This window comes from Carlito syrichta, unplaced genomic scaffold, assembly GCF_000164805.1.
Source record: "Carlito syrichta isolate Samal-C Ts95f unplaced genomic scaffold, Tarsius_syrichta-2.0.1 Scaffold130637, whole genome shotgun sequence".
NCBI lineage: Eukaryota > Metazoa > Chordata > Mammalia > Primates > Tarsiidae > Carlito > Carlito syrichta.
Window position 1 is genome coordinate 276,839 of NW_007074733.1, and position 10,559 is coordinate 287,397.

Consider the following 10,559-nt stretch of genomic DNA (forward strand, 5'->3'; position numbering starts at 1 on the left):
CACTTCCTCCTGTCCTCCCCCGTCTCGGACACCGGAGCCCATATTCTTCTCAGCACAGCCGTGGGGGGGATGCTGGGCGGGGCGCCCGTACCCCCATCCCACCTCACCTCCTCTCTCTCCTCACTTCTCACTGCCTCCTACCCTTTGGCCTTCCCAAAACACTTGCTTTCACCTGCTGACAACGGGCCCCTCCTGCTCCTCACCTGGGTTTGCTCCCGGCTTGCGAATGGCACCCCCATGATGCCCATCATTTGACGCAGACCCCAGACCCCACCAGGCTGCATCAAACGCTCAAACGCCACAAGCAGAAGACACCAACCCAAGCCCTGGTACTGAGGGCTGGCAGTGGCAGTTCTGCCTGTCTGTGCCAGGCAATTTCTAGAGGACAACTGTGACTCCCCTAAAGTGAGTCCAGATATTTTTGTCCTTACTCCTTATCTCTGCTCATCTGTTCCCTGTCACAGGCCCACAGGCCCAGCCCGCCTGGTCAGTTCATTCAGGGAGAACTTTACAGAGCATCTGCTGGGTGTGAGGCTCCCTGGAGAAGCTGGAAGTCAGGAAGAACAAGTATTATTATCCCCATTTTAGAGATAAAGAAACTGAAAGGAGGCCCTAAATCGTGTTGTGTTCAAAGGGCAAATTATTTATTTATTTTTGAGATTGGGCTTCACTCTGTCACCCAGGATGGAGTGTAGTGGCACAATCACAGCTCACTGCAACCTAGACCTCCTGGACTCAGGCAGTCCTTCCACCTCAGCCTCCTCACCTTAGCTGCACCACCATGCCCAGTTAATTTTTCTATTTTTTTTTATAAAGCATGGTCTTGCTTTGTTGTCCAGGCTGGTCTTGAATTCCTGGGTTCAATCCTCCAGCCTCAGCCTCCCAAAGTGCCGAGATTACAGGCATGAGCCACTGTGCCTGACCCAAAGGGCAAATTAAAGTGGGACGTGTTGATGTCCACCAAAAAAGAAAAACAAACAAAAGTCCCTTACTGGGATCAGAGGGAGGTTGGAACCAATAGGCAGAATCCTTGATGAATTCCCTAGAAGCGGCTACCTGGGTTCATAAAATGAAGTCACAAAAGCGTCCTAAGACCATCCCTATCTCAGCAAGTGCGTAGTCCCTTGGGGAAGGATTGCTGGAAAAGGTGACTCTTGAACTGAACGTTGAAGAAAAACAGGAGCGCAGCCTGCGTGCGGTGGCTCAAGTCTGTACCCAGCACTTTGGGAGGCTGAAGGGAGAGGATTGCTTGAGCCCATGGGTTCGAGAACAGCCTGGGCAACTTGGTGATACCTCATCTCTACAATAAATCAAAAAATTAGCCAGGCGTGGTAGCGCGCGCCTGTAGTTCTGGCTACTTGGAAGGCTGAGGTGGAAGGATCGCCTGAGCCCAGCAAGTCGAGGCTGCGGTGGCCATGAATTGCACTCCAGCCTGGGCGATGGAGTGAGACTCCAACTCAAAAACAAAAAAACAGGAGTATGTCAAGCAGGGAATGAGGAAAAGCCTTCCCAGCAGATGGAGCAGACGAGAACACCAGGGAAGGCCTAGGACAGGGCCCTGCATGCTTGTCCATGAACAGTACACATGCTCATGTGACTGGCTGGCTAGAGGGGAAGACGCCCACAGAGGAGGTGTTGTGGTTAGTGCTGTGATCAGTGTGAACACATCATCCAGAGCCACTTGCCCAGTGGATGCTACGTCACACGTGTGCCTGCGCCCAGTGAAGCAGGGTCCCCACTTATCTTACAGAACAGGGCCAGACTCAGGAAAAAGCAAGAGGATGACAGGGAACTGGTGGGGCAGTGATGGTGGTGGTCAGGGAGAAGTCAGTCCCAAAGACCCGGCTCCTCCTTGGCCATGGACTGCCAGGTCTTAAGCACGAGAGAAACAGTCCCTAACCTCTGGCAGCTGCTCATATGCCACAGCTGCCAGCCGGGCACTCCTCTCTCCTCCCCTTTGAGTGGTGTGTGTGAAAAGTACTCTCCGGCAGAAATGGCACCTGTGCCTTCATCCTTCCTAGAGTGCCCTCCCGTTCCTGCCAGAGCCTCTGCTGGTCCTTCAAGGCCCAGCTGCCCTCTGGATGCTCAGAGCACTAAAGCTGCACTCCCATGATCCTCCCTTCCAGCATGCAGGGTAGTCAGCTCTGCCCATACACACCATGAGGGCCAAGTCCCCACCTGACCCAGCCTTACACTCCTCTGTGTCCACTACAGGTCACAGATGAAGCTGCCAGTCTCTGCTCATCCTGGCCAGGGGCTGCTCCCAGAGAGGCCCAAACTCTAGCATCTACGGGAGCTGGCCCTCCTCACCCTTCACCCCTACTGCAGCCATGCCATGCCATCAACCCCCCAAAACACATCCCGTCATGCCTGTGTACCATGGTGCATCTGTACATAGGCTCCCTCAGCTCAGACCTCCTCCCCACCTTCTTATCCCATCTCAGAGCATGCACTCAACCAAGAACGTTCAGACAAATGAATCTATCCCTCTTGTCCTCCAGACTCAGGTGCCACCTCCTCCAACAGCCTCCCTGCCCTTGCCTCCTCTCACCCTGGGTGGGATGCTCCTTCTCCTCAGCATCCCCACACCACGCAGCGCCCAGCCCATGGGTGCGCTTACCACGTGACAATAACAGTGTGTCTGTTCCCTTGGGTTGCCCACCCAGGTCCTGTGATTGTTTCTCTACCACCTAGCATGCTGTTCCTGACTCACAGTGGGTGTTAAATAAATGTGTGGTGAACAAATGAATGAGAACAAATTAATGAACCAACTATAAGTCCACAGGGCCCGGCCCCTCTGAGACCTACACCTATTCTCTTGCAAGTGACAAGGGGGACCACATGCTCTCTTCCCACTCATGTTGAGCTGCCAAGTCCTCTCCACAGCGGAAATGCTGTGCTCAAATCCAACTCGTTGCTAACTGCTCCTGAGTTCATTCCTGCGCCAGGGGACCCTTACACAGCACCTGCTGTGCCTCTGGAGTGGCACTGGGTGCTGGGGCCGCTCCCTCCAAGGCTTTTGTCTGGAAAGTTCCGCTTTATATACCACCAGGGTGCTTAAGCTTGGGTTGTTCCTAGTCTAGGCAGGAACAACTTCTCAAGTCCTCTGCTTCCTTCTTGACCAAGCCGAGGCCGGAGGAGTGGGACAGCTGCCTGGGAGGTGCATGACAGGATCCCACAGGCAGCAGGCCAGGATGCAGACCTCACATGACTGGCCACGTGGAGGATTCCAGGAGCACACAGGGAACTGCCCAAGGTGGAAATCAGGCCTCATGAGCCTGGCTGTGACAGGATGTCCCGTGATTGGAGCAAGTGCTAGATGGTCCTGCAGGATAGTGACACCCTACTCCCACCCCATCATGACAGAGTACGCTGAGAATGTGGGGTCTGATCAGAGAGCCTCGCCTGCCCTCACTTCCTTCCTGCAGCTTCAGCATCTGAACTGCCAGCACGTGAGCATGCTGCCATACACTGGCCTCCACTATCTCACAAGCCACATGCTTTAGGGTTGGCAAAGGCTGGTCACACCTGCTAGCCACCTCCAAACTCACAGAGAAATGGGGGAGCTTGGATCATTACCCCTGTATGTCATATGGGGAAACCAAAACCCAGAGAGGGGAAATGGGGGTCTTGCCTGAGGCTGGACACGTGCCTTCTTCCTCTGACTCCTGAACAGCACCAGGCAAAGGACCTGTCACACAGCAGGTGCTCAATTCATGTGGGTGAGCACAGACTGCACAGATGGAGGGGTCACATGGAATGTCATTACTGGCTCCCATCTGAGCCTCTGGACCTAAAGGCTGCCTCTCTCCCCCCCAAAAAAATATCTCTCCAAATGTCTACTCTGACCCTAGGTCCCTCTACACTCTTTTCTAAGTGAGAGAGGAAAGGCTCTCTCTCATCACCTTACACCCCCACAGCACGGCCACTGACAGCTGGCACTCACCGAACACAGACGCCTCACCAGTGTTTCAGGTGACTCACATCTAATCCTCAAAACACCTGTAGAAGGGACAGTTCTCCCCATATTACACACAGGAAACTGGGGCACAAGGTTATGTAATTTGCCATGATCTGAACCCAATTAGTTGGAATCCAGTGCACCAAGCTCTTAATCCTCAAGCTGCCTTTAGGAGAAAGCCTGAATGGAAAGTGACTGAGCCAGGTTTCATTTTCAGTCTCTTGTATTCCAAGAGCCAAGGCCATCATCTCAAAGTGGACCCCTGTTCACATGAACCAGAGTAAAATGCCCTTTCACAAAGGAAAAAGTGTTTCTTTCATTTGCCCTGCTTGGCTGGACCATGGCTGGAAGCAAACTGCCTCAGAACTGTTACTGGAGCTCCCAAGGATATGACACATGGGTAACTCTAAGAGCTCTTTGGGTTGGTGGCATGGAAAGGGTGGCCCATGTTATGATTCACTCCACAAATATTTACCAAGGATCTATTTTGGCAGGGATTGTTCTAACTGCTGAAGATACAATAGTGAACATGATAGACAAAATCTCTGCCCTCACAGAACTTATATTTTAGAGAGGGTTACAATAAATAAAGAAGATAAAAAGGCAAAATCCATACAAAGCATTTAGATGCTGATGAACTGCTGAGAAGAAAAATAAGCCAGAGAAGAGGGACAGGAAGTGTTGGGGTAGAGACTGAAATTGTATAAAGGGTGACTAGGGAAGTCTTCACAAAGAACTTGACCTTAAATAAATGCCTGAAGGAAGAGATCTCAAAAGTCATATGGAAATAAAGGCGAAGAGCTCTCTAGGCAGAGGAGAGAGCACGTGCAAAGGCCCTGGAGCTGGAGCATGCTTAGTGAGTTCCAGGAACAGCCAGCAAGCCAGTGAGATCACAGAGGTAATAGGGGGCCAGGTGTGTGCAATAAGAGAAGCCATTGCAGGACTTGGGATAAAGGGATGATTTTTTTTTTTTTGAGTTGGAGTCTCACTCTGTCGCCCAGACTGGAGTGCAGTGGCTGCTCCCGGCCACCGCAGCCTCGACCTGCTGGGCTCCGGCGATCCTTCCGCCTCAGCCTTTCAAGTAGCTGGAACTACAGGCACGCGCTACCCCGCCCGGCTGATTTTTTGATTTATTGTAGAGATGAGGTCTCGCTGCCCAGGCGGGTCTCGAACCCGTGGGCTCAGGCAATCCACTCACCTCAGCCTCCCAAAGGCGTGGGATTACAGGCTGAGCCACCGAGCCCGGCTCAGGATGATATTTTAACAAGATCACTCTGGCAGAATGTGGAGTGAGAAAAAGAGAGGCAGCGAGGAAAATCTCACAGCATCAGCCTGAACAACAGAATGAACAACACTGTCATTTCCTAAGATGGGAAAGAGAGTTGGAGGGACAAGATCTGGTGAAGGGTAGGATAAGGGATGGAGGGGACAACTATCGGCAGCGCAATTCTCAATACTTTAAGTCTAAAATGCTTAAGTTGGAGGTGCTGAGTGAGCAACTAGATATCCAAGTCTATCATTCCACGGAAAGATCTGGCCTCGCCAAGGGGGATACAAATTTGAGGGTCATCAGAGTAGAGACGGTACTTACAGCTATGCGATTAGATGAGCTCACAATCCAAAAGTAAGAAGCATTTAAGACATGGCCCTATTGGCTGGGCTCGGTGGCTCAGCCTGTAATCCCACGCTTTGGGAGGCCAAGGTGAGTGGATTGCCTGAGCCCATGGGTTCGAGACCCGCCTGGGCAACTTGGTGAGACCTCATCTCTACAATAAATCAAAAAATTAGCCAGGCATGGTAGTGCACGCCTGTAGTTCCAGCTACTTGGAAGGCTGAGGCGGAGGAATCACCGGAGCCCAGCAGGTCGAGGCTGCAGTGGTCGGGAGCGGTCACTGCACTCCAGTCTGGCAACTGAGTGACTCCAACTCAAAAAAAAAAAAGACATGGCCCTATTATGATCCACTATGAAACACAAAACCTGTTCTCTCAAGGAAGCTTGTAACACACTCTTCTAGCCCGTTACCCACCCACTCCCCCTACCCACCCAGGCATGCGTGCAGACACACCCACACAGCATTTAAATTTCTCTTTTCTCTGTTTCTTGGTGATATCACTCCGATGAGTTAGAAGAAAATTCCCTTTTGGGGATACTGCCATCTAACAAGAAGGTCACTCATGGAAAGGGGGGAAAATAAACCCTGGGCACTGAGACAACAGTAGTGAATCTCACACAGCAGGGTGAGAGATCACACAGGCTTAATGTCCTATTGTACTGTCTTAGAATTCCAGCACCAGCCTCATCGGTGTGACCTCAGGCAACTCACTGGCCCTCTCTTCCTCACATTAAATGGGAATAATATGGGCTACATCAAAGGTAGCCTAGAACAGTAAACAATCGATCAATGTTTGCTGAATAAATGATGACTGAGTGAATGGTAAAGATAACATATATAAAAGTCTGACTCACAGGGGATGATCAACAAACGCTGTCAAGTGATGAATGAGTCTTTCTCTCCTTGTCTTCTCTTCCTACTCCTTTCCCTTTCCAATCCTGTCTATGACGCAATAGCAACACCACGCATTTGTACAGGGCCACACTGGTTACAAAGCTTTCCCTTCTACATTTTCTTACTCAAACTTTAAACCTCATGAGGGCAGGGAACACGGCCCTCTTGTCACAGATGAGGAAACTGAGACCTGGACAGAAAATAGCCTCCAAACTCCAGGAATATTTTAAGGCAGGGACAATAACAAAAACACTGCATTCAGCCCAAGGGTGGAGCATCAGTGTTGCCAAACCAAATGTGCCTGACATCCTGTTGGGTGGGTAAGAGGCAGGTGAGGGAAAGACCTAGAAGCCCAGGGGAAGGGAAGGTATTTGTTTGGGGTCACGTAGGTAGTCCATTAAAAATATGAGCACAGATCCCTGAGCCCTGTGCCCTCCCTGTCCCACACCCACCGGCTCGCCCTGGGCCCAGTCATATGATCACACGGGTCACACACAATCACCAGCTTCCAGGTCAGGGAGCCGGGGGTGGACACAGGCTTGGGAGTGGGAGACTCGGGGGTGACTAGGCTGTGTGGAAGGATGGACATGTGAGGTCTAGATGAAATCTGGAAGTATGTGAGAAGTGGGGGAGGGGGAGCAGGGAGTTAGAAAAGGGAACAGGGGAGCCACAAACGGAGGAATGCAGAAGAGAGACAGAGGTGAAGTGGGGGGTCAAGGAGAAATACACTGAGGTGGAAAATTAGGAGCACTTAGATGGGCACAGGAAGGAAGCTGGGGAGAAACATGGGCCCCAGAGAGGCAAGGAGAGTTGGGAAAAGGGGAGAGGGGGATGACTTACGAAGTTAGGAATACTGAGGGAGACACACGGAGAAGACTGGAGTACCGAGGGGAACCTAGGGTCGAAGCGGGGGTTCTTGAGGAGCACAAGTTCAAGACGAGACAAGAGCGGTCCCGGGACGGGAGTTGGGGACGCCGGGGGATCAAAGGATGGGAGCTAGGGCCACTCAGGGGGTCACACAAGGATCAGTGGAGGATATGCCTCAGAATCGGAGACACGATGACGATCCAAACGAGGATCCCGGCAGAGTCGTCGGAGTCTGGGGCGCCGAGGGGGTTGGAGAAGGGATCCCCCCCCAGATACCGCCCCTGAGCGAGGTCACTCACCTCGGCTTACTCAGCACTTCTACTTCCTCCTACTTCCGCAAACAAACGCGCCCAGGGCCACGTGACGGCTCGGCCACCGCTCTCCACCAATCAATGGATCCCGTGCTCCAGGCCGCCGCTACGACCCCGCCCCCGCGCCGCGAGTGCTGCGCGCGAGGACAGGCGGGGGACGGGGCTCCGCCATCTTTTGTAACTGCCCAATGGAAAGGGCTGCCTTAGCCGAGGGAGGCTGGGCTTTCGGAGGAAGTCGATTCTCGGCCGTGGGGCGCGGCCATATTTGTGCCGGGCGGAAGGTCCTCCTGACGGCTCATTGGCAGACATGTTGAAGAGGGGCAGGCGTGTCTCCCGTGTTCGCCCTCCGCCTCCTAAAGCGGCCTCTGGAGCCTGCTCTTACTGTTAATGACTGCTCTAAAGCCAACTGAGGCATAGGGCGTCACCGGGAGGAGCTTGCTTTGATTTTGCCAGATAGCCCGAAGCTAGGGTTGCAAATAAAAATAGATAGCAAATGAAAAAAGGGATGTGGCTGAGTACGGTGGCTCACGCCTATAGTCCCAGCTCTTTGGGAGGCCGAGGTGAGAGGGTTGCCTGAACTCACGAGTTCGAGACCAGTCCGGGCAACTTGGCGAGACCTCGTCTCTACAATAAATCAAAAAATTAGCTAGGCGTGTTGGCGGGTTCCTGTAGTTCCAGCTACTAGGAAGGCTGAGGCAGAAGGATTGCCTGAGCCCATTAGGTCGAGGCTACGGTGGCCGTGAGCGTGCCACGGCACCCCAGCCTGGGCGACAGAGTGAGACGATGACTCAAAAAAAAAAAAAAAAAAGAGATGTTTAGTTAAATTTGAATTTCAGCTAAACAACCATTACATGTTAAGTATAAGTAAAATATACTAAGTATAGCTTAGTGCTAAAAAATTATTCGTTGTTTTCTGGCAACCCGACCCCAAGTCAATCTCAGGAAATGTCTTAGACTTTCAGTAGGAGCTTGGGCAAATGGTCTTTGTGAACCTCAGACCTGTCATCCAAGAAGTGGGCGCAGTAATATTTCACAGGGTTGTATGACTAGCGATAAATTATTGGTTCCCATGCATGCATATAGTGGGATTTCAATAAATGGCAGTTATTATGATGAAGGAGCTCAATAATGAGGTATGTTGGTGAGAAGCCAGGAGACTGTATTTTAGTCATGGTCTGCTTCTGGCTGCGCAGGCCATGTTCCCTCTCAAGCCCAACACCTTGGTTTTCTTTTTTCTTTCTTTTTTTTTTTTCTGAGTTGGAGTCTCACTCTGTCACCCAGACTAGAGTGCAGTGGCACACTCCCGGCCACCACAGCCTCGACCTGCTGGGCTCCAGCGATCCTTCAGCTCAGGCTTCCAAGTAGCTGGAACTACAGGCGCATGCTACAACACCCGGCTAATTTTTTGATTTTTTGTAGAGATGAGGTCTTGCCAAGTTGCCTGGGTGGGTCACAAAGGTTTTCTTTTTCTAATAATCTCCCATCCCTAGGTCTAGATGAATTCTCCAGACTGCTCTCTTTCTACATGGGAAGTGTAGTCGTTGGTGTTACTCTTGTGAAAAGAAGTATATTTTCTCCTTAGTCCATCCAAAGATATTCATGCCCAGTCAAATGGGGCAGTCAGTGCAATCCATGCAAGGTTTAGTTAAAAATCTACACAGGTTGGTGAAACTAACCTTAGCAACTAACATTTGTACAGAGCTTTATCAGTTACAAGGTGGCTTCACTTCCATCATCTCTAGGTTATAGCTACCCTTGTCCCCATTTTACAGGTGAAGAAATTATTCCCTTAAATTAAGACTGAAAATTTGTTCAAGGCCAGTGCGGTGGCTCATACCTGTAATTCCAGCACTTTGGTAGGCTGAGGCTAGAGGATTGCTTGATCCTAGGGGTGCAAGATCAGACTGGGCAACATAGTGAGACCTCATCTCTACAAAAAATAAAATAGTAAAAATTAGCCAGGCTTGGTGGCCTGCAGTTCCAGCTACTTAGGAGGCCCAAGGGGCTGAGGCTGCAGTGAGCCATGAGGGTGCCACTGCACTCCAGCCTGGAACAGAGTGAGAGCCTGACTCAAAAGAAAAAAATTTACTTAAATGTTCAACTTGAAGCTAAGAGAAAAGGATGAAGACTCAGAATTCTCAATGAAAATAGCTTGCTGGCCAGGCTCAGTAGCTCAGCCTGTAATCCCACACTTTGAGAGGCTGAAGCGAGTGAATTGCCTGAGTCCACAAGTTCAAGACCAGCCTGGGCAACTTGGCAAGACCTCGTCTCTACAATATATTAAACATTAGCTAGGTGTGGTAGCATGCACCTGTAGTCCCAGCTACTTGGAAGGCTGAGGCAGAAGGATCGCCGGAGCCTAGCTGGTCGATGCTGGGGTGGCCGTGAACATGCCACTGTGCTCCAACCTGGGCGAGGGAGTGAGACTCCAACTCAAAAAATAAACAAATAAAATATCTCGTCCTCCACACCCCAAACAAATGAAGTTAGGGCAATGGTTATCAGGGAGCTTGCAAAAGGTCAGGCATTCCACCCACTATGGGACAATCTTTCCCCAGAAAGCCTGAAGGTGCAGCCGGGCTCGGTGGCTCAGCCTGTAATCCCACGCCTTTGGGAGGCTGAGGTGAGTGGATTGCCTGAGCCCACGGGTTTGCGACCCACCTGGGCAGCGAGACCTCATCTCTACAATAAATAAAAAAATCAGCCAGGCGTGGTAGCGTGCGCCTGTAATTCCGGCTACTTGGAAGACTGAGGCGGAAGGATTGCCGGAGCCCAGCCGGTCGAGGCTGTGGTGGCCGGGAGCGGCCACTGCACTCCAGTCTGGGCAACCGAGTGAGACTCCAACTCAAAAAAAAAAAAAAAAAGAAAAGAAAAGAAAGCCTGAAGGTGCAACGTGATGAGTTCCATTCTTCA

At 51.3% G+C, this 10,559-nt stretch overlaps 1 protein-coding gene across 6 annotated transcripts in view; it reads right to left on the bottom strand.

Moving 5' to 3' along the window:
• PLA2G6 (phospholipase A2 group VI) overlaps positions 1 to 7,829 on the bottom strand; it is a 67,846-nt gene extending 60,017 nt beyond the window's left edge. For 3 of the 6 annotated variants that reach the window (XM_021708098.1, XM_021708099.1, XM_021708097.1), the window contains exons 1-2: positions 7,635 to 7,755; positions 108 to 112 (exon numbers count right to left, since the gene is read on the bottom strand). The gene's annotated coding sequence lies outside the window, so the exon portion shown is untranslated. Of the gene's footprint in view, positions 1 to 107; positions 113 to 7,509 lie in introns of all 6 variants that reach the window. The other 3 variants (XM_008049165.2, XM_008049163.2, XM_008049164.2) reach the window with 2 other exon arrangements.
• Positions 7,830 to 10,559: the final 2,730 nt, after the last annotated feature.